At 28.9% G+C, this 26,258-nt stretch overlaps 3 long non-coding RNA genes across 3 annotated transcripts; all 3 read right to left on the reverse strand.

The window, feature by feature from the left end:
- Positions 1–8,123: 8,123 nt before the first annotated feature.
- Positions 8,124–10,161, reverse strand: LOC145955499 (uncharacterized). The gene is made up of 2 exons (XR_014432107.1): positions 9,322–10,161; positions 8,124–8,437 (listed from the first exon to the last, which is right to left on the reverse strand). It is a non-coding gene; the product is annotated as an uncharacterized LOC145955499 (long non-coding RNA).
- Positions 10,162–12,947: 2,786 nt separating this feature from the next.
- LOC145955500 (uncharacterized) lies at positions 12,948–14,986 on the reverse strand. The gene is made up of 2 exons (XR_014432108.1): positions 14,147–14,986; positions 12,948–13,262 (listed from the first exon to the last, which is right to left on the reverse strand). It is a non-coding gene; the product is annotated as an uncharacterized LOC145955500 (long non-coding RNA).
- A 2,785-nt stretch (positions 14,987–17,771) lies between these two features.
- On the reverse strand, positions 17,772–19,991 carry LOC145955501 (uncharacterized). The gene is made up of 2 exons (XR_014432109.1): positions 18,971–19,991; positions 17,772–18,086 (listed from the first exon to the last, which is right to left on the reverse strand). It is a non-coding gene; the product is annotated as an uncharacterized LOC145955501 (long non-coding RNA).
- Between the last annotated feature and the right edge of the window lie 6,267 nt (positions 19,992–26,258).

Here is a 26,258-nt window from a genome sequence, read left to right on the forward strand (position 1 = left end):
TTAATCTTTGTTATAAGTAAAAAAAAAATGGTAAAAATACATAAAATAGATACTTTGTTTTTAATTTTTAGTATTATAAAATTGTGATATTATATTTTATAATATTATTTTATATATTATTTTATTAATATTGGGAAAATCCAAGTTTTACATTGACTAGAAATTAAAAAATTAAATAATATATAAGTAAAAAACAATCATCAACTTACAAGTCGGTTTTGTAAGGTTGAGTTAGACTCAAATCCACATTATTCTAAGATAGTATCATATCTATCTTTTAAAAGGATTACCCATCACTATCCACATACCAAACTCAATAGTGTTGAACATGAAGAGATGTATTGAGAAAAATTTAAGTCTATGTCAAACAAAGATTAGATAATTAAATAATATATAAGTAAAAAATAACCCTCATCTTACAAATCCGTTTTGTAGGGTTGAGTTAGACTCAAATATATTATTTGAAGAATTAATATTATATAGTTGAATCACAATTTAGTTATAATTAAACTATTAAACTTTAAATAATTGCTTTCACCTATTTTGTTAACAGTTCGATTTTAAAAATATTCGATGAAAGTAAGTTTCTATGTAATATAAGATAAAGATAGCTAACATAATATAGTTTCAATATATGAAAGAATTAGAATTTATTATTGAGTAGATCCTAAAATTAAAAAACACTAAATATATAACTTTACTCTTTTCGTACAATTGCAAAAGTGGCAAATAATAGCTAACATATAACATAAGCATTTGTCAATATTTTCATAATTAAATGAATCACAAAACAAAATTTCAACCAAATTATGTTAGGATTTGATCATTAAATTAATCAAAACGGGTAAATTGAGTTCTGGAATCATTCTTAACTTATTGGCCCCAAAATCATAATTGACTTCTGGGAATACCATATATGTCACACAGTGAATTTAATTTTTCCCCCTTCATGTTTGACCATTAAAGGAAAATGAACAAGTTCAAAACAGAAAGAAAACACAAGTAAATTATTAAATTAATACTTGAAAGATTTTGTTGAGAAAAAAATTGCCTTTAAACTACCGGTCTTGAAATCTTTCTTCCGTAATTCAATTAATGTACAATATAATAAATATTATAATTAAAATAATTTATACATAATAGAAACTAAATTATTGAAGAATTTTTTAAAATTCTATAATTTATTAAATTAAAAAATAATTTGTAATTATAAAATATTATTTTATTGAAAAATTGAGACAATTTTTATAATATAATAAGACAACCAAATTATCACTTGTAGTCAATTATTATATCATAAAAATTAGGATAATTAGTTAATTACCTTTTATATTTTTCAACTTAAGTAACATTAATTTTATATATATATATATATATATATATATATATTAACAAAATTTGATATAAATATATAAAACGATATGAAGTTATAATTCAACGATTGGATTTATAAAATTCATATTTAATATAAAGTTATTGAACAATGTAATACTTAATAAATATTACACCCGGTATCGTTTAAACATTTTTCATATATATATATATATATATTATACTACAAGTTATTTGTGATTATTTTTTTTTCCTCTCACATATATCTTCCTATTTGTTTCTTGGTTATAGATCTTTTTCTTATTTGTATCACAATCCTTTTTTATTTTATTAATTAAAGAAGTCCTGTGAATGATAAAAAAAAATAGATAAAATATTGAATGTGATATCTAAACATTATATTATCTTTTTTAAAAAATAATTTTCTATTCAAATCAATTTTTTTAATGTAAATGCCCTATTCAATTATTTGGAAAAAGGTTATCAAGTAGTTTCTTAAGATTTTTTCAACAAATACTTTCGTCCTTCCATCAATAGAACTAATTATTTTTATTTTTTTTTATTTCATAAGAATCGAATTTGTAACGATTCGATAAATGTTCATAAACTAAATAGCAAAAAAATATAAAAGATTTAATTATATAGAACAACATCGTTATCATCAGCATAACACTCAAAATTTAGCTTGTCTTTCAACTTAATCTTATCCTACTCCCATAGTAATATGCTTATCATAGTCTAACAACAAGGAAAATGTAAGAGTAAACTTGTAATCAAGAAAATAACATAGTATAAAACTAATAAACTTATCAATACAATCTCTCAACTTATAACATGCCAACATTTTAACTCACAACACCACTATACAACTTATTAGCATATGAGCTTAACAACTTTTCAATATATCCACTCAATATAAAGCAACATTCCTTCTCAACACAATATATGAACAATAAAACATAATTTAGCAACATAACAACTTAAACAACACTACAACATGTCAACATAGCAACATAATGCATTATCGCACATATTATCTAAGAGATCTCTTTCAACACATGTAAGCAGTCTAACTAGCTTGATCATATCGAATCAACTTAACAATGTAATCTTTTTGGTTTGCTAGATCAACAACGAATTGGATATCAATCCATTAATACAATATGATTTATTGGATTTCATTACTTAGACTAGGAAAGCTCAGTACCCATTGTGAGGTATAACATATCTAGGGTATGGGTTGGCCATGATATTAACATGCATTAACCAAGTCACCTATGGGTACAACTCGCTAACTATCCTCGCGAAATAGTGCACCTTTTCAGTAATCAATTAAGAATTTTACCCCTCAACTTATACTTTACTCAAATTGGCTGCCTCTAAACCAATATGGATCGACTTGCCCCCATACAACCATACGGTATCAGCTAAGAATTTAGAGGAGACTCAATACTTTACTTCAAGAAACAACAATACTCAAGAAGGGTTTTCCAACAATTAGGCTCTTAGAGTACCATAACACACATATACACAATGATATATTTCAACTTTTAAAACAACACCTCTTTTCTATTTCTAAGTTTACAAGACAACACAACTACATGCATCATGCATCTTATAAACATAATTCAACACTTCAATATGTTTCATACATATCCCAACACAATACTACACAACAATATAATTCTTATACTCATTCAACATACTCACGCTTGACGCCATTCACCCTACAGTTGGCACTAGTGAGACAAAGAGTCTCCGATTCTAGGGATAAGAATAAGTTAAACCTTAAACAAGTGTCTATCACCTAACCTGTTTAAAATTTGATCTGTCCTGACCTACTTAATAAAAAGGTCAAACTTAGGATTTTAAAAAAACTTATTTATTTAGACTTATAAAAAAATCTACTAAACTTGATAGACTAACCTAGTTATCTATGATATAATATATATATATATATATATATATATATATATATATATATATATATAACATTATTAAAATATAATTAAATAAATAAATTTGTAATACAAAAATTAAATTATCAATATTTTTTTTTACATTTTCACTACACTTAAAGGTTTTACATTCTTTATTCGTATGAAATCAGGATATTGAAAATAAAAACTCTAGCAATCGTATCTTAATTTGTTTGATTTTTATTTTCATATTCATGATTGATTATTTAGAATACTTCAAATGTGATATAGGAAATATTTTTTTAAAGAAAATTTCTAATAAGATTATTTTCTTCATTACAACCTATATGTGAATATACATTAGTGAACATGGGTATAGATGAGTTGTCGTTCAATTAAAGATGACAACAGGACAAGACAAGAACGAGTTTTGCTATCCATGTCCTCATCTCCATCCATGTTCCTATTCTCGTTCCTATAACCTATACCCATTTCCATCCTCATATCCAACATATATGAGATTTGTGTCTCCATTTCTATCCTTGTTGAGTATTGGATATACTCGTACACACTTTGCACTCGCCAAAAAATTAATTAAATATTTTTTTAAAAAAATACTAAAAAATAAGAATTTCAAAATAGAGTAACAATTACAAAATTACATTTAGTAAGCTTTATTTTACATAAATTTAAAATAGAGTAAGAATTACATAAATATCAAGTAATTTAAAAAAAATTAAATTTCTAGAAATTTAAAGCGGGTACGGGAATGAGGTGAGTATGTGTATACCTATTCTCGTCCCCGTACTCGATTTAATAAATTGGTTATTATTCGTACTCGTATCCGGCCAAACTAGATATTCCTTATCAAAGTTAAGACGGATTTGAATATTATCCACGGGTACGAGTTTACTTGTTATCCTTACTCTTAATTAATTTTTTATTTATTTATTTTTATTTTAAACTCTAAATTTTAATAATAATAGTGTAACAATTTTTTATAATGCACATTAAAAAAGACTTATCATGCAAATTAAACAAAGACTCACACATGTATTTAAAAATATAATTATTGATTTATTTAAAATTAAATTTATTGATCTATTTAACTTTTTAATGTAAAATAAGCTTTTAAATATGTTAATTGATAAATAGGATTTTTAATAGGCTAATAGGTCATGTCAGAATTCTAAAAAAGTTGGGCCAAATCTATAAAAAAAAAAAAAAACATTTAATAAATAATATATTAGACTTAGACTTTAATTTTATGGAACATGCCTGACTTATATATTCAAAGCCTGACCTAGTTTATTTTCACCCTTATCTAACTAAGTTACACTTGATGTCAATCCTCTTGTACATGCTCATGGAAAATGAGATAGAGAGTCTCTGTGTAATCTATGTCTAGTGCTACTAATCCAACACTTGGTGTTACCAAGGCTAAGAGTCACTAACTTGTTCACGCCCAATGCCATGAAGCTACACTTGGCGTACGTGAAGGCAATTTTTGCACTCCCCAGAATCGCAATTTAGTCAAATCCAACATGCAACTTTCAGTTCAATACAATTACAATATAAGCAACTCAGATATATCAAGAAGAACAACATGCATCCATCACATGATCTAATATTATCAATTCATCTCTAAACAACCAAACACCCAAGCAACAAGATTTTTCACTTCTCAATTCAACAACACAACCACAAATTGGCGAATTCAAGTAATAATCAATACATGAAACACAAGACCAATCTACAAGCTTCCTTTGTCATACAATAACTAAAACTTTGGATTCTTAGCACTCTGAGCTTTGAATCTTTACTCAACTCTTACAATTTTAGTTTCGGGGAAGAATTAGAGCGATTATGTGATGTCAAAAGGGAAAACAGTCTCTTTATGCTCTAGAGCTTATCTCTCTAAATCTCTCTAGAATTTTTAAGAAATAAACTTATGAAATTCAAGTCTTAAGAAATTTTATATACTTTTCCTTGAACTTGATCAACTTTGACATCAACTCAAAAGTCAAAACAACTCTCAAACAACTAAACTTATAAGAATTTATTACTCTTTAGAATTTTAAAACACTAAAACAACATATCAACACAAATCATTTATTTAATAAAATTAAATAAACAATTAGCTACAACACAATATTATAGAACTCAATATTAAGAAATTTACAATAATTTACACATATTGTTAACTAATTGAGTTAGACTCCATTCTTAATAAATTTACTTAATAGATAGAGTTGCTTACATGACATGCATGCTAATTACCTGATATGCACCACATATTTTATTTTGTATTTGTTTTTGTAAATACTTATAAGTGACTATTTAATTTATGATGTTTTCGGTTTTAATTTTCTAATTTTATATATTTTAAATTAAAAATCGTCAGTTTAGCCTAGAATCCTTTCTGTCATTCTTACATGTGATCAATCTTTCTTGAAACTTAATACTCGTGTCATAATATATATATATATATATATATATATATATATATATATATATTTATTTATTTATTTATTTATATATATAATATAATATAATATAATTCAAAAACATTCATAGTCAAAGCATTTTCTCCGAAGCTCAAGGCTCATGCTATGCAAAGAAATATAATTTATGAGAAATGTTATTTGTAAAACAAACTATACAATTAAGATAAAGAATGAGGGAGAAGTATGATATAATAAATGACGCAATTGAAAGAGATAAAAGTGTAAAGTATTGTAGTATATAATATTATATGAATAACAAAATTCACAATTAACCAATTATAATTTTGAACTCGGGCTCTTGAAACGTGAACTATTCTTAAGCCATCTTTATCTTAATCTTTTATGGTGATATATAGTTTGTGATATAATTAATCTGCTGAGAAATGATTTTGAGTTTATAGATGTCCTACATATAAAACACCTCTATTCTACAACACACAACTTCTCCCACATGAGAACCCTAAATCAAAAAGTATACAAGTAGCATTGAAAGAGGTCTCATCTCGTAGAAAAAACAACAAACTTATCATTAAACAACAAACAACCTAGAACTAGCTAGCTAGGTCATACTCTATGCCTTTGCTTTTAGAAATGAGTTGAAGTAGAAGGACAATGCATGTGTTGTACGTAAGTAAAGTGAGAGCTTTTAGTCTTCTTGAAGAGCAAAGGCTTTGTGCCAAGTGAGGGAAGATTTGGATATCTGTGGTGATTATAGTTGTGGATTTTTTTTTCTTATAAAGTACACGTAAAAAATGTAAAAATAAAATGAACCAATTTGATTTAATCTATCACGACAACAAATCCATCTTGATCTTATGGATTTTATATAAATCATAAAAAAATAAATCGTTTTTAGAAAAAAAGATTTGATTAACCAAATTGTTTTTATAAAGCAACGTAATTTGATTTGATCTGGTTCATTAAAAAAAATTATACATGAGTGTAAAATAGTTAATAAATTGAATCGGAAAAAAATGAATTATTTTGAAAATAAAATCTGAAAAAAAATGAATTGGTGGACCTAACTAACAATAGATTATCAAATTGGATTTTTATTTGACATTTTAGAATATATTTTTCACGCGCCAAAAAAAAAAAGAACTACATACAAGGTGTTACATAATCAAGTTAAATATTTGGTAAATACTTTAATTAAAGTTAAATAAAGATATAGCATAAAGAAAAGTTAAATAAATGATGAATGAACTAATGTATCTATAGAGACCAATAAAAATAAACACATTTAAAAACTGCGGTGGTGCAGTAAAAGTAGAATCATGGTGAAAAGATAAAATAAAATGTAGAAGCAGAAGAGATTGGAAAGGAAAGAATCTGAACCGTAGTTTGAATGTTGGAAGGGAAAATCTGGTCCGTCGAAATCTGCCTCGATATTTTCGAAGCTCTAAAAAGCTTTCATTATGTCGTGCCGTCAGATTCAGTTTCGAAAAACAGGCCAGTGTTGCATATGGGAGCTAAATTACAATAATGTCCCTACTTTCGCCTCGGTTTACTCGAGGAACCGCAAAAGAAAAGGGAGGGTAGAAACGGAAACCTAAAATTTATGAAAAAACAGTGAGGCCAGTTAACCTTTTCCCTGTCTCGTAAAAAGAAAAATAAGATATAAAAAGGAAAATAGGTGCGAGGGCTATACCGTAACTCGCGTTTTGGAGAGCGTGGGAACACTTCCATTCAAGGTTAAACACCAATTTACAATGAGTACTACACCTTCTACAATTAAATTTACTCTAAATTTCTCTTTGCTTTCAATTTTTTTAAATATATATATATATATATATATATATATATATAGTTTTTTTTAATAATTTTTATTTTTTTTAATTATTCAGATTATCAGTAGTATAACTAATAATGATAAATTTAAAAAGTTATACAATATTTATTAAATTTAATTTAATACTTTTAAATGATCAAATTAATCTAAATATTAACTCAAAATTTAATGACTCGATCATGATTAAATTTTAATTAAATTGTTATTAATAAAATAATAATAATTAATAAGTTAAAATAACGTTAAATAGATATTATATCATAATTATATTAATATATATTATAAAATATTATGACATTAATTTATGATATTATTGATATTAATTTATGATATATATTTTTATAATATATATTAATATATTTATACAAAAATATAAATATATAAGATCAGATATATATTTCTAATTAATATACTTATATTTTTGTAAAAGTATATTAATATATAACAAGTTATATTTATCAAATTATTAGTTTATCTCTGACACCCTCTACCCCAACATAATTACAATAGATATAAACCATCTATATATAAATTCTTTCTTAGTCTAATATAAAATAATTATCTCAAGTATCATTGGGTAAAAGATGCACATTCATAATTTTCAACTGTAAGTATCAAATTGTCAAGAAATAATAAAATAAAGATTATAGATTAATCCCAGTAAAGGTGGCAGGGCCTCCTAGTTAGGAATTAACTTATAATCTTTTAGTAAAATTATAATATGACAAAAATACACACTTTCAACATAAATAACATAAAAATTACAAAAGAAAAAAATAATAATTTAACAATTAGTCTAGCTAATCCCGATGTCACATCCTATCAGAGCGAAACCCAAACAGAAGCCTAAGCTTCACCACCAACATCCTCAGCCTCATGCTAATTATCTGCATCATAATTTAAATATACACAAAAATGACAAGGGAGTGAGAAACTTCTCACTCAGTTGCAGATATAGAAATAAAAGTTAAATAGCACACACACACGCAATATAATTCACATATATAATCAATCTCACATATATGCTTATGTATAATGATTTTCTTGACTTGACTCACTAATGTATGCATGTGGCGCCATACGGAAGTTCACATATCATCATTGGTGACCCGAAGGCACACCTATACAATTGTCGGTGACCCTAAGGTACACCTATCATTGGTGTTCATACACCTCGTTAGCATATCGTGGGTGACCCAAAGGTACACCTTGTTAGTCGTGGGTATGCGGCCTCAGCGGCACACCTGGAGTAATATGTGCATATGATGCATGTCATACATTCACAGACTCCACCTTTAGCATGTTACACATATCATATTCATATTTCATAATTAAGAATTATTTCAATAATCTAATTTAATAGTCCAATAGTCCAACAGTCCAAACAGTCCAACAGTCCAAACAGTTCAATAGTCCAACAGTCCAACAATCCAACAGTCCAGAGGTTGCTTAGGTATCATATTTTTCAATAATAATATATTAAGATCTTTTAAGTAAAGTAGGAAGCTTAAAAGGTAATATAAGATAATAAGGAGGCTCAGCCTTCCATTTAAATAATAGATTACAAATTTATAAATACTTAGGAAGCTTAGCCTTCCATTCAAATAACAGATTCTAATATGTAAATAAATAAGATATAAAACAAAACACATCAATAATACATATTCAAAGAAATAAACAACAGGCAAGGGATCGGGAGCCAATCCAACAAACAGACTATTTAACAATTATTTCTACACCCCCAAGCAAGGTTTCCCACTCCCCCCCTTACCTGGATAAATAGGAATTTGGGCAGAATCTCCTCTCTTTCTCCTTAAACCGGAACCGGAACTAGAGCAGAACCTTCTCTATTCTCCTCCTCTTTTCACAACCTAGGCAGAACCTTCTCTCTTATTTTCTCTTTCTATCTCTCTAGAATTCCTTCTCTCTAAACTTTTCTTCTCTCTAGTTATGAATTTTCAAAATCCTTAGGTCCCTATTTATAGAAATTTTTGAAGTTACTATGCACTATGCACTATTCATTATTATATTCAAATTAATTAAAATTTTGAAAAGGAAAGAATCCGCAGCCCACGTTTCAGCCGCCCCTTTACTGTGCAATTGCATAGTAAAATACTATTCATACATACGTATTCGTAAATAGTAAAATACGTATACATAAATAGTAAAAATATGTATACATAAATAGTAAAATACGTATACGTAAATAGTAAAATACATAAATAAAATACTTATTCACATAATAAATACATAAAAAAAATATTTCTTTTCATTAAATAAAATTTGGGATGTTACAATTCTCCCCTCCTTTTAGAAATTTCGTCCCCGAAATTTTTGCAATGGTAAACTCTTTGCATTCTTACTTCTAATTCTTATGCAACATCACTACCTTGTTGATGTACAACTTTTATCAATTTCCTCAAAGGATTTGCTTAGGGAAAGATCTTGACGAATTTATCCACTTAAACACAAACAAAATCAATTTCTTAAGCGTCTTAGACAAATCTTCCACTAGGGTCTATCTATTCACCATCTTACTTCCAAAATGGAGCATCTAAGTGCTACAAGATTCTTAAAAACTTCTAGTATGCTAGCCATAAATATACAATTGCTTTACTCTTCTCTTCATCTTAGATCACAAAATATCTTCTTAAGATTTTGGTACATCTTAGTAGTTTCTGAATGGATACTAAAGATACTCTTCTAGGATTGCTTTATTAAATTCTAGCACACTAGGAATGCACAACTTATCCTTAAATCTCAAAACTCCATCCACTCCAAATTTAAACTCACTCTCCATACCTTGATTCAAGTTCTTTACTTCGCTTTCCATATTAGACCATCACGCTTCCCTTGCGCCACTCTGATACATTTTAGTAACTCCTAAATAAATGTTAAGAGTACTCTTATGTCCTTTCAAGTTTTATAACTAAACATCCAACTGTGTCCTTTCTAATCGCTTGCTTATTTGGGTCACTAATAAAGGATCTAACTCCTAGTTCCTCTAATCTCATCTATTAATCTGATAGTTACTTCCAACATAAATAATTCAATGCTACTAGGGTAATCTTACACATCAAGCATAAGTTTCTAAATTCTGCAATCAAATTCAATCCTTAAATCATCAAAATAATAATTTGGTTATCATTGTAATCCAGATATTTGCCACAACATCAACACCTAAGCATTAGATACACATATCAGATCACTAATTTTACTACTCTATCTACAACCAATTCAAACTCTTCTATGATCAATTCTAAAGATCAGGTACCTAAGCATAATGTACACTCGGTATCCATATCAGTTCTCAAGTTTCACCATTTCATCTTCACCCAAGTCATAATCATATCCATCACCTTAACCTATAGCCTTATAACTTGTTACCAAAATAAATCAACTAATTATGCTCCTATAATTTTCTTCAACAATCCATTCGCTATTCATACTTAATCTCACAATACTAGAAGTAACCTTATAATCCAAACTTAAATTTCTAATTTAAGCCAAAAAGATTCATCTCTCTAATCATAATGAAAGATAAAGATTTCCTCAAAACATCAATCACCACAATGGCTTTAACCAAATAATAAGATCAAAATTTTACTCCTTAAGAAATTTCAACTATTTCTTTTATCTCGTATTCAACCCCTTTGGTCAAAATATATTTAAGGTTCTTATGATCATTAAATACCTCAACCATAGAATCATATAGTTAGTGTCTCCAAATCTTAGTATAAATGACAAAGTCGCTAACAAGGTTATGGGTAAGGTAATTTCTCTCATGAATTTTCAATTTCTTAGAAACATAAGCTACTATCTTTTCTTCTTGCCACAATATTCTTCCTAAACCTATTTTCAGAGACATATTTATATATCACAATAATCTTACTAAAATCTAGTAATATTAACACTAGTCAATCTTTCCTTAAGAGTTTGAAAACTACTTCCTCAATTGTTATCCCATACTAATGTAACTCCTTTCTAGTCAATTCAGTCAAAGGTAATAGTAAGTAATTCAAAGAAGTAAGCAACGAAATGATTTGGGTAGTTAAAAATATACAAAGGTTCAAGAATTCCTGATATAGATTATCCTTACGGTTGATTCCAAGGGTAGGCAAGAAACAACCTAGTGAACTGAAACATCTTAATAACCAAAGAAACGAAGGCAAAAGCAATTTTTATAGTGAGAGCAGTTTAAACCATGAACAGCTGTTAAAAAAAAATTACTCACTGAATTTTCATATAAACTATCAAACAAGACTCCTGATTTTACTAATTGACTCAAGTATCTCTCACTTAAGCACAACTTAGGTAGATCTTCCTCCGCAAGAAATTTCATGGTCTAAAATACTCACCTCATACAATCCAAATTCATACTTAGACAATCTAGTTTAAATCTATTTTTATGCCTAACAACTCAAAATATCATGATAGCATATATCTACCTGACACACAGAGTTGTATTCGTCCAAATGATTTCAAACCTATCTCAAACGAAAGTTAAGTGAATAAGCTACAACTCTTTATGAAGACATAAGATTTCCAAGAGATCATTTCTTTAGCTAAAGATTCAAATATCACCACTAATAAATTCAGTGCTTACTAAATTTCTAATCACCAAGGCAGTCGTAACTTGAAGTTCTAGATTTTTGTTTCATCTTATCCTAGTTCTATTGAAAAGATAATATCTAAAACCATATTCTTCATAAAGACCTCAAAATATAAATTTTGTCGATATAATACTCATACTATCATAACAAACTATAATGAGAATATTTTCGACACCAAATAGCAATAATGTATCAATATATCTAATGCCACAAAATACCTCAACTTTTTCCAAATTCACTACTTAATTTCTCATTCAAGTCTCTCCTTACTTTTCTCAATCAAAACAACTCACATGCTACCTAAACCATAAATAATTAACATACCAATAATAACACTTAAGGGAATTAACATCATTTCGATCTCTCACCAAAGAGACAACCACCTTTAGATTCAACCTGCTACAACTATAGATGTCAGAAACTTCACCAATCATAAACTCTTAGTACACTCAATATATCACCTCCCATCCAAGGTTCTAATAATTCGAGTTGGCTAACACTATCATGATTATCATTCCTCTGATTACAAACTAACTTAACAATCTCAAACTCAACAATATCAACACAGGACGAACATCATCATCATAGTACACAACAAACAAGACATAGTCAGAGTACACAACAGAGTCATGATAAGCACATAACACACACGGTTGATAAAATCAACCAGGCTCTGATACCACTAAATGTGACACCCTCTACCCCAACATAATTACAATAGATATAAACCATCTATATATAAATTCTTTCTTAGTCTAATATAAAATAATTATCTCAAGTATCATTGGGTAAAAGATGCACATTCATAATTTTCAACTGTAAGTATCAAATTGTCAAGAAATAATAAAATAAAGATTATAGATTAATCCCAGTAAAGGTGGCAGGGCCTCCTAGTTAGGAATTAACTTATAATCTTTTAGTAAAATTATAATATGACAAAAATACACACTTTCAACATAAATAACATAAAAATTACAAAAGAAAAAAAATAATAATTTAACAATTAGTCTAGCTAATCCCGATGTCACATCCTATCAGAGCGAAACCCAAACAGAAGCCTAAGCTTCACCACCAACATCCTCAGCCTCATGCTAATTATCTGCATCATAATTTAAATATACACAAAAATGACAAGGGAGTGAGAAACTTCTCACTCAGTTGCAGATATAGAAATAAAAGTTAAATAGCACACACACACGCAATATAATTCACATATATAATCAATCTCACATATATGCTTATGTATAATGATTTTCTTGACTTGACTCACTAATGTATGCATGTGGCGCCATACGGAAGTTCACATATCATCATTGGTGACCCGAAGGCACACCTATACAATTGTCGGTGACCCTAAGGTACACCTATCATTGGTGTTCATACACCTCGTTAGCATATCGTGGGTGACCCAAAGGTACACCTTGTTAGTCGTGGGTATGCGGCCTCAGCGGCACACCTGGAGTAATATGTGCATATGATGCATGTCATACATTCACAGACTCCACCTTTAGCATGTTACACATATCATATTCATATTTCATAATTAAGAATTATTTCAATAATCTAATTTAATAGTCCAATAGTCCAACAGTCCAAACAGTCCAACAGTCCAAACAGTTCAATAGTCCAACAGTCCAACAATCCAACAGTCCAGAGGTTGCTTAGGTATCATATTTTTCAATAATAATATATTAAGATCTTTTAAGTAAAGTAGGAAGCTTAAAAGGTAATATAAGATAATAAGGAGGCTCAGCCTTCCATTTAAATAATAGATTACAAATTTATAAATACTTAGGAAGCTTAGCCTTCCATTCAAATAACAGATTCTAATATGTAAATAAATAAGATATAAAACAAAACACATCAATAATACATATTCAAAGAAATAAACAACAGGCAAGGGATCGGGAGCCAATCCAACAAACAGACTATTTAACAATTATTTCTACACCCCCAAGCAAGGTTTCCCACTCCCCCCCTTACCTGGATAAATAGGAATTTGGGCAGAATCTCCTCTCTTTCTCCTTAAACCGGAACCGGAACTAGAGCAGAACCTTCTCTATTCTCCTCCTCTTTTCACAACCTAGGCAGAACCTTCTCTCTTATTTTCTCTTTCTATCTCTCTAGAATTCCTTCTCTCTAAACTTTTCTTCTCTCTAGTTATGAATTTTCAAAATCCTTAGGTCCCTATTTATAGAAATTTTTGAAGTTACTATGCACTATGCACTATTCATTATTATATTCAAATTAATTAAAATTTTGAAAAGGAAAGAATCCGCAGCCCACGTTTCAGCCGCCCCTTTACTGTGCAATTGCATAGTAAAATACTATTCATACATACGTATTCGTAAATAGTAAAATACGTATACATAAATAGTAAAAATATGTATACATAAATAGTAAAATACGTATACGTAAATAGTAAAATACATAAATAAAATACTTATTCACATAATAAATACATAAAAAAAATATTTCTTTTCATTAAATAAAATTTGGGATGTTACAATTCTCCCCTCCTTTTAGAAATTTCGTCCCCGAAATTTTTGCAATGGTAAACTCTTTGCATTCTTACTTCTAATTCTTATGCAACATCACTACCTTGTTGATGTACAACTTTTATCAATTTCCTCAAAGGATTTGCTTAGGGAAAGATCTTGACGAATTTATCCACTTAAACACAAACAAAATCAATTTCTTAAGCGTCTTAGACAAATCTTCCACTAGGGTCTATCTATTCACCATCTTACTTCCAAAATGGAGCATCTAAGTGCTACAAGATTCTTAAAAACTTCTAGTATGCTAGCCATAAATATACAATTGCTTTACTCTTCTCTTCATCTTAGATCACAAAATATCTTCTTAAGATTTTGGTACATCTTAGTAGTTTCTGAATGGATACTAAAGATACTCTTCTAGGATTGCTTTATTAAATTCTAGCACACTAGGAATGCACAACTTATCCTTAAATCTCAAAACTCCATCCACTCCAAATTTAAACTCACTCTCCATACCTTGATTCAAGTTCTTTACTTCGCTTTCCATATTAGACCATCACGCTTCCCTTGCGCCACTCTGATACATTTTAGTAACTCCTAAATAAATGTTAAGAGTACTCTTATGTCCTTTCAAGTTTTATAACTAAACATCCAACTGTGTCCTTTCTAATCGCTTGCTTATTTGGGTCACTAATAAAGGATCTAACTCCTAGTTCCTCTAATCTCATCTATTAATCTGATAGTTACTTCCAACATAAATAATTCAATGCTACTAGGGTAATCTTACACATCAAGCATAAGTTTCTAAATTCTGCAATCAAATTCAATCCTTAAATCATCAAAATAATAATTTGGTTATCATTGTAATCCAGATATTTGCCACAACATCAACACCTAAGCATTAGATACACATATCAGATCACTAATTTTACTACTCTATCTACAACCAATTCAAACTCTTCTATGATCAATTCTAAAGATCAGGTACCTAAGCATAATGTACACTCGGTATCCATATCAGTTCTCAAGTTTCACCATTTCATCTTCACCCAAGTCATAATCATATCCATCACCTTAACCTATAGCCTTATAACTTGTTACCAAAATAAATCAACTAATTATGCTCCTATAATTTTCTTCAACAATCCATTCGCTATTCATACTTAATCTCACAATACTAGAAGTAACCTTATAATCCAAACTTAAATTTCTAATTTAAGCCAAAAAGATTCATCTCTCTAATCATAATGAAAGATAAAGATTTCCTCAAAACATCAATCACCACAATGGCTTTAACCAAATAATAAGATCAAAATTTTACTCCTTAAGAAATTTCAACTATTTCTTTTATCTCGTATTCAACCCCTTTGGTCAAAATATATTTAAGGTTCTTATGATCATTAAATACCTCAACCATAGAATCATATAGTTAGTGTCTCCAAATCTTAGTATAAATGACAAAGTCGCTAACAAGGTTATGGGTAAGGTAATTTCTCTCATGAATTTTCAATTTCTTAGAAACATAAGCTACTATCTTTTCTTCTTGCCACAATATTCTTCCTAAACCTATTTTCAGAGACATATTTATATATCACAATAATCTTACTAAAATCTAGTAATATTAACACTAGTCAATCTTTCCTTAAGAGTTTGAAAACTACTTCCTCAATTGTTATCCCATACTAATGTAACTCCTTTCTAGTCAATTCAGTCAAAGGTAATAGTAAGTAATTCAAAGAAGTAAGCAACGAAATGATTTGGGTAGTTAAAAATATACAAAGGTTCAAGAATTCCTGATATAGATTATCCTTACGGTTGATTCCAAGGGTAGGCAAGAAACAACCTAGTGAACTGAAACATCTTAATAACCAAAGAAACGAAGGCAAAAGCAATTTTTATAGTGAGAGCAGTTTAAACCATGAACAGCTGTTAAAAAAAATTACTCACTGAATTTTCATATAAACTATCAAACAAGACTCCTGATTTTACTAATTGACTCAAGTATCTCTCACTTAAGCACAACTTAGGTAGATCTTCCTCCGCAAGAAATTTCATGGTCTAAAATACTCACCTCATACAATCCAAATTCATACTTAGACAATCTAGTTTAAATCTATTTTTATGCCTAACAACTCAAAATATCATGATAGCATATATCTACCTGACACACAGAGTTGTATTCGTCCAAATGATTTCAAACCTATCTCAAACGAAAGTTAAGTGAATAAGCTACAACTCTTTATGAAGACATAAGATTTCCAAGAGATCATTTCTTTAGCTAAAGATTCAAATATCACCACTAATAAATTCAGTGCTTACTAAATTTCTAATCACCAAGGCAGTCGTAACTTGAAGTTCTAGATTTTTGTTTCATCTTATCCTAGTTCTATTGAAAAGATAATATCTAAAACCATATTCTTCATAAAGACCTCAAAATATAAATTTTGTCGATATAATACTCATACTATCATAACAAACTATAATGAGAATATTTTCGACACCAAATAGCAATAATGTATCAATATATCTAATGCCACAAAATACCTCAACTTTTTCCAAATTCACTACTTAATTTCTCATTCAAGTCTCTCCTTACTTTTCTCAATCAAAACAACTCACATGCTACCTAAACCATAAATAATTAACATACCAATAATAACACTTAAGGGAATTAACATCATTTCGATCTCTCACCAAAGAGACAACCACCTTTAGATTCAACCTGCTACAACTATAGATGTCAGAAACTTCACCAATCATAAACTCTTAGTACACTCAATATATCACCTCCCATCCAAGGTTCTAATAATTCGAGTTGGCTAACACTATCATGATTATCATTCCTCTGATTACAAACTAACTTAACAATCTCAAACTCAACAATATCAACACAGGACGAACATCATCATCATAGTACACAACAAACAAGACATAGTCAGAGTACACAACAGAGTCATGATAAGCACATAACACACACGGTTGATAAAATCAACCAGGCTCTGATACCACTAAATGTGACACCCTCTACCCCAACATAATTACAATAGATATAAACCATCTATATATAAATTCTTTCTTAGTCTAATATAAAATAATTATCTCAAGTATCATTGGGTAAAAGATGCACATTCATAATTTTCAACTGTAAGTATCAAATTGTCAAGAAATAATAAAATAAAGATTATAGATTAATCCCAGTAAAGGTGGCAGGGCCTCCTAGTTAGGAATTAACTTATAATCTTTTAGTAAAATTATAATATGACAAAAATACACACTTTCAACATAAATAACATAAAAATTACAAAAGAAAAAAAATAATAATTTAACAATTAGTCTAGCTAATCCCGATGTCACATCCTATCAGAGCGAAACCCAAACAGAAGCCTAAGCTTCACCACCAACATCCTCAGCCTCATGCTAATTATCTGCATCATAATTTAAATATACACAAAAATGACAAGGGAGTGAGAAACTTCTCACTCAGTTGCAGATATAGAAATAAAAGTTAAATAGCACACACACACGCAATATAATTCACATATATAATCAATCTCACATATATGCTTATGTATAATGATTTTCTTGACTTGACTCACTAATGTATGCATGTGGCGCCATACGGAAGTTCACATATCATCATTGGTGACCCGAAGGCACACCTATACAATTGTCGGTGACCCTAAGGTACACCTATCATTGGTGTTCATACACCTCGTTAGCATATCGTGGGTGACCCAAAGGTACACCTTGTTAGTCGTGGGTATGCGGCCTCAGCGGCACACCTGGAGTAATATGTGCATATGATGCATGTCATACATTCACAGACTCCACCTTTAGCATGTTACACATATCATATTCATATTTCATAATTAAGAATTATTTCAATAATCTAATTTAATAGTCCAATAGTCCAACAGTCCAAACAGTCCAACAGTCCAAACAGTTCAATAGTCCAACAGTCCAACAATCCAACAGTCCAGAGGTTGCTTAGGTATCATATTTTTCAATAATAATATATTAAGATCTTTTAAGTAAAGTAGGAAGCTTAAAAGGTAATATAAGATAATAAGGAGGCTCAGCCTTCCATTTAAATAATAGATTACAAATTTATAAATACTTAGGAAGCTTAGCCTTCCATTCAAATAACAGATTCTAATATGTAAATAAATAAGATATAAAACAAAACACATCAATAATACATATTCAAAGAAATAAACAACAGGCAAGGGATCGGGAGCCAATCCAACAAACAGACTATTTAACAATTATTTCTACACCCCCAAGCAAGGTTTCCCACTCCCCCCCTTACCTGGATAAATAGGAATTTGGGCAGAATCTCCTCTCTTTCTCCTTAAACCGGAACCGGAACTAGAGCAGAACCTTCTCTATTCTCCTCCTCTTTTCACAACCTAGGCAGAACCTTCTCTCTTATTTTCTCTTTCTATCTCTCTAGAATTCCTTCTCTCTAAACTTTTCTTCTCTCTAGTTATGAATTTTCAAAATCCTTAGGTCCCTATTTATAGAAATTTTTGAAGTTACTATGCACTATGCACTATTCATTATTATATTCAAATTAATTAAAATTTTGAAAAGGAAAGAATCCGCAGCCCACGTTTCAGCCGCCCCTTTACTGTGCAATTGCATAGTAAAATACTATTCATACATACGTATTCGTAAATAGTAAAATACGTATACATAAATAGTAAAAATATGTATACATAAATAGTAAAATACGTATACGTAAATAGTAAAATACATAAATAAAATACTTATTCACATAATAAATACATAAAAAAAATATTTCTTTTCATTAAATAAAATTTGGGATGTTACATTATCTATAAATATATTAATAATATTATTGATATAATATCAAAAATTATAATATACGTTAATTTGAATAGATAAATAATTGTTTAATTTTCAAACATTATATATATGTATATATTAAAATTATTAATTTTTAATGGGAGAAACTAAAATCGTACTATTATGATATTTGAGGGACTAAAATTGTTCAATTAAAAATTGAAGGACCAAAATCGCGCAATTATAATTCTTTAAGGACTAAAATTACCCAATTAAAATCTTGGGGATCAAAACTGCACAATTGTAATACTTGAGAGATCAAAACTGCATCCACGTGGCCAAAAGTTAACTCCGTTTAAATAATTTGGACGGAAGTCCCAAATTGAAACCAATTAATATATTTGGGACCAAATTGAAACCAATTAATTAATTTGGGACCAAATTGAAACCAAAAATAAAATTGGGACTAAATTGAAACAAACAATTATTATAAGGGACCAAAATAGGTTTTTAGCCAAAAATTGTCATTCACGTGGCATCCACGTATGCATCTACGTGGCATCCACATGGCCAAAAGTTAACTCCGTTTAAATAATTTGGACGAAAGTCCCACATTGAAACCAATTAATTAATTTGGGACTAAATTGAAACCAATTAATTAGTTTGGGACCAAATTGAAACCAAAAATAAAAGTGGGACTAAATTGAAACAAACAATTAATATAAGGGACCAAAGTAGGGTTTTAGCCAAAGAAAATTAAGTTTTATAAAACTGTAATTTTAAAATAAATAATATGTATTTTTTTAAAATGGCGCTATGGGCGATAGCACCGGAGTGGAGCTATGGGCCATAACGCCCCAATTTTTATTTTTATTTTTTCGTTTTTAAATTATTTTTTACATTATATTACTTATATTTTTAAATTTACAATTTTTTCTTATTTCAATCCTTTTTTTCCCTTTTGTCCGTTATTTTTTTATAAATTTCTAAGCAAATATTATATTTAAAAAATATTAGATATATTTTTAAACTGGCGCTATGGGCCATAGCGCCTGAGTGGAGCTATGGCCCATAGCGCCTGAGTGGAGCTATGGCCCATAGCGCCCCAATTTTATTTTATTTTTTTCGTTTTTAAATTATTTTTTACATTATATTACTTATTTTTTAAAATTTACAATTTTTTCTTTTTCTCTTTTATCTGTTATTTTTTTTTATAAATTTACAAATATTATATTTAAAAAATATTAAATATATTTTTTAAACTGGCGCTATGGGCCATAGCGCCTGAGTGGAGCTATGGGCCATAGCGCCCCAATTTTTATTTTTTATTTTTCATTTTTAAATTATTTTTTACATTATATTACTTATTTTTTAAAATTTACAATTTTTTCTTATTTCAATCCTTTTTTTTCCTTTTATCCGTTATTTTTTTTTATAAATTTCTAAACAAATTTTATATTTATAAAATAATACATATATTTTTAAAACTGGAGCTATGGCCCATAACGACTTCAATTTTTTTAAATTTTTATTAAATAATTTATGTACATGTCGCTATAGGTGATGTAGACTCTTGCAGTATATATACCCCCTCTCCATTCTGCTAAATCACATCGATATCTCTACTTCATTTGTTGTTTTTGTTACTGTATTTGTTATTTATCCACTAAATCAGTCTGGTTGGTTCTTTGCTCCTGTTAAGTTGAGTTTTAAATTCGTACTTATGATTGAAATTTTTTGTAGTTTAAATAAGTTGTATGTATTTGTACTAATATTTAAATTTTTCTGTAGATATTATGGATCAAATTATAGCTTATATTTACACTAGAAGGATGTATGAAAGTCCAGAAGGTGTAACATTTGAGGGACCAAAAAAAGGGATGTATATTAAGCGAGGTTTAACTTTGGATATATTAAAGAGAAGGATTCACAACAAATTTAATCTTAAGTCAAATCAAGTTATATTATCTGTAACTTACAGATTTGTTGTTTCACAGCATGATGAGAACAGATATTCTTCATTGGAATTGAGTGACGATGATGATGTACAATGCATGATAGAAGCTTTTATGAGTCAGAATGTGATGCCAATAATGGAATTACATGCTGAAATAGGTAACTTAGAATCTTCAACCATTTCGTTAGAAAATTTGTCAATTGAACGATCACCGGTGATGACAAGAGACGAAGATGAAGATGATGAAGACTATCATGTTTCATTGTCATATGAAAGCATTGATGAATCAAATGAAGATGAAATCGATAATTGTGGAGCATCTGATAGTGACGTGGAGTCAGATGCTATTGTTCAAAGTCCAATGGTTGAACCAATTTCAATGTATCCATCTACTGAAGGTAACATTTGAAAATTAAATTTGTCAATAATGTGTGTTATTCGTTTAAAAAAATTTGTTTAAATTTACATTATTGAATTTAAAATATTTACTATGATTAAATTAGGTGGAAGTCAATTTTGGGGTAATTTACCTCACTACACTAATATCAATTGGAGTCATCCAGATGAAGAAGAAATCCCAGGGATGGATGTGGCTAATAATTGGTCTATTGGTGAAGATTTATATGTTGGATTGGAGTTTGAGAATAAAGATGCAGTAAAAAATGCAGTAAAGCAAAATGCAATGAGAATGCATCAGAGTTTTTATGTGGTTGAATCGAAAAAGACAAAGTGGATTGTTAGATGTCCAAATGCGCATGATGGATGTGGATGGTACATGAGAGCTATTGAGTCAAAGAAATCTGACAAGTGGAAAGTGACTCAATGGGGTGGACGTCATACATGTTTGAACATGTCTTTGTCACAAGATCATAATAAGTTAGATTCTGAGCTAATTGCATCATTTATACAAGGTAAGTTCTGCAACTGCAACTTATAATATTATATTAATAATAATTTATATCACTATTTTGAATATTTAATATGTAGGAATGGTTAACCAAGATCCAACAATCAAGATTAGCCTTATCCAAGAGAGAATAACATCTCAAACTGGATTTAAGATATCTTATAGGAAGGCTTGGATGGCTAAACAAAAAGCAATTGTTAAAATATTTGGTGATTGGGAAGAATCTTATGGTTTTTTACCCTGGTGGCTTAAATACATGAAGGAAATTGCGCCAGGATCGTTTTATGATTTGTGTCATGATGAGTTTTTCGTTGGTAATCGTTGTGATCGTGGTTACCGTCAGTTTCACAGGTTATTTTGGACATTCAAGCCGTGTTGTGATGCATTTGATTATTGTAAACCCCTGATACAAGTTGATGACACTCATCTGTATGGCAAGTATCGAGGCACATTGCTCATTGCCACAACACAAGATGGTAATAACAATGTTCTTCCTCTGGCATTTGCTGTGGTGGAAGGAGAAACATTACTTGCGTGGTCGTGGTTGTTGGCTCATTTGCGGCTACATGTTACAAATAACAAGGAATATGCTTAATTTCTGATCGACATCGTAGCATTAAATCGGCCATTGACAACGAGGCACTTGGTTGGAGACCGCCAAATGCATATCACAAGTATTGCATCAGGCACATTGCAAGTAATTTTAATACTCGATTCAAGGATGCCAAACTAAAACAACAACTTGTGAGTTAGGTAAGGAAGATTATTTTCAAATTATTCGTAATTTCATTATTCTAATTGTGCATCATTCATAATTTGTATGCAGGGTATACACCATGTAAACACATTTTTTATCGTAATCTGGAAAAGTTTTTTCAATCTAGCCCTGATGTTCAAAGGTGGATAGGAGGAGTATCAAAAGAAAAATGGAGCATGACATACGATGCAAATGGTCGGAGTTACGGTCACATGACAACAAATTTGTCTGAATGTGTTAATAAAGTTTTAAAGGACTGTAGAAATCTGCCTATCACTGCATTAGTGCGATCGACTTATACCAGGTGCGCTGAGTATTTCAGTACTCGTGGTAGTCGTGCTTTATCTGAAGTTTCATCAGGGAATGTTTTTGTTTCTAAATTGGTTGAGACTTTGCAAAAATTGTGGGATACCTAGACACCCTTGAAGTATAGAGTGTTATAAAGAAAAGAGAGATAAATAACTAATAGGCTAAAAACCTAATTTGGTCCCTTATAATAATTTTTTGTTTCAATTTAGTCTCACTTTTATTTTTGGTTTCAATTTGGTCCCAAACTAATTAATTGGTTTCAATTTGGTCCCAAATTAATTAATTAGTTTCAATGTGGGACTTCCGTCCAAATTATTTAAACGGAGTTAACTTTTGGCCACGTGGATGCCACGTAGATGCATACGTAGATGCCACGTGGATGAGAATTTTTTTGAAAACACCTGGGCCCAGAACGGCCCGTTCTGAAACCGGAACGGGCCGTTCTGGGTGCACTTTTGGTGTGTTAATTTTGCATTCGGAACGGCCCGTTCCAGGTGCAAGATTAACACACCAAAAATGCACCCAGAACGGTCCGTTCCGGTTTTTATTTTATTTTATATATATATATATATATATATATAAATTATTAATAATTTTATAAAATATATATTATTAATTATATTTTAATTATGTTATTATATCTAATAAAATAAATATATTAATATTTTTTTATATTTTATTTTATTATGTTTATCTTATTAATTTTTATTATTTTATTCTTCTAATCTTAAATAAGTTGCAAAAAATTATAAAGTGATATTTAAATATTTCTTCAAACAGAAAGAGAAAAAGAAAAAATTATTACTCTATTTATAAGACAATTATATTTTATAAAGATAAGTAATTTTAAAATTTTTATCATAAAAAAATATTTTTCAAAATTATTATATTTTTTAATAAAATTAATAAAGAATATTGGTTTAATTGCATTTTTTATCCCTCAAGTATTACAATTGTGCAGTTTTGATCTGCAAGATTTTAATTGGGTAATTTTAGTCCTTAAAGAATTGCAATTGCGCGATTTTGGTCCTTTAATTTTTAATTGAGCAATTTTAGCCTCTCAAATATCATAATAGTATAATTTTAGTTTCTCTCATTAAAAATTAATAATTTTAATATATATATATATATATATATATAATGTTTTAAAATTAAATAATTATTTATCTATTCAAATTAACGTATATTATAATTTTTGATATTATATCAATAATATTATTAATATATTTATAGATAAACTAATAATTTGATAAATATAACTTGTTATATATTAATATACTTTTACAAAAAAAATATAAGTATATTAATTAAAAATATATATCTGATCTTATATATTTATATTTTTGTAAAAGTATATTAATATATATTAAGTTATATTTATCAAATTATTAGTTTATTTATAAATATAGTAAAAATATTATTGATATTAATTTATCAGTAATATTAAAATACTAATAATATATAAATTTTATTTATTTAGTATTAATAAATATATATCATTTAATACATTAAAAAAAATTATAATATACGTTAATTTAAATAAGCAAACAATTATATAGTTTTAAAACATTATATATATATATATATTAAAATTTTAAAATTATTAAATTTTTAATGAGAAAGACTAAAATTGCACATATGATATTTGAGAAATTAAAATTGTTAAATTAAAAATTGTGAGGCTAAAATTACACAACTATAATCTTTTAAGGACTGAAATTACTCAATTAAAACTTTAGGGATCAAAATTGCATAATTATAATACTTGAGCGATCAAAAACACAATTAAGCATAGAATATTTTATTCATAGTTTTGGAACGGGTCGTTCTGAATCCAGAACGGGCCGTTCTGGTTTTAGAACGGCCCATTCTTCTTCACTGTTGTATTTTAATTTTGCAACCAGAACGGCACGTTCCGATTTCAGAACGGGCCGTTCTGGTTCCAGGTGTTTTCAAAAAAATACTCATCCACGTGGATGCCACGTATGCATCTACGTGGCATCCACGTGGCCAAAAGTTAACTCCGTTTAAATAATTTGGACAGAAGTCCCACATTGAAACTAATTAATTAATTTGGGACCAAATTGAAACCATAAGTAAAAGTGGGACTAAATTGAAACAAAAAATTATTATAAAGGACCAAATTAGGTTTTTAGCCTATTAGTTATTTATCTCTCTTTTCTTTATAACACTCTATACTTCAAGGGTGTCTAGGTATCCCACAATTTTAAACACTCCATCGACATTTCTTATCTCTCTTTATTTCTTTTTTCTATCGCATCATATCATGTCTATGATTCCTATATATTTTTTTTGTTCTCTTTCTCATTGGGTGTTGAAAAGCATGCATGTGGGTACATAAATTATTTCCCGTAAAAAAATATGGATAAATTAAAATGGGCGTTGTTCTAAAACTTTCGTTTTTCGATTGGCTTGCCTTCAATTGTCTTTATATTTTTGTGAACATATATGGTTTTCGACAATTACTATGGGATATTAATTGGCATAACTTATAGTATTTTAAATCTTTTTACCTCCATCATTGGCTAGCTATATTTCAATCAATCATGTGTGTTCAATACTCCCAAAGTGATATATATAATCAAAGAAATCATCTAAACGATGATTGTGATTTTCCACTGCGGAAATCTTGGCTGATTAGAATAACTCTAGATACTAGGGCATGGCTTTGGTTGCGACGATATCAAATCTAATTAAAATGAATCCGCATCTAAACATCTAATTAATTGTTCAAGTGTGTGAACTTTTTTATATTTATTTTCGGTTTTAGATTCCTCATTCATTTACTGAATTAAGTGTTCCCGACGGATTTAACATTAGATTTTTCTTTTCTTTCG

The sequence above is a fragment of the Cajanus cajan genome, chromosome 3 (genome assembly GCF_000230855.2).
Source record: "Cajanus cajan strain Asha chromosome 3, NIPB_CcT2T_4, whole genome shotgun sequence".
Classification (NCBI taxonomy): Eukaryota; Viridiplantae; Streptophyta; class Magnoliopsida; order Fabales; family Fabaceae; genus Cajanus; species Cajanus cajan.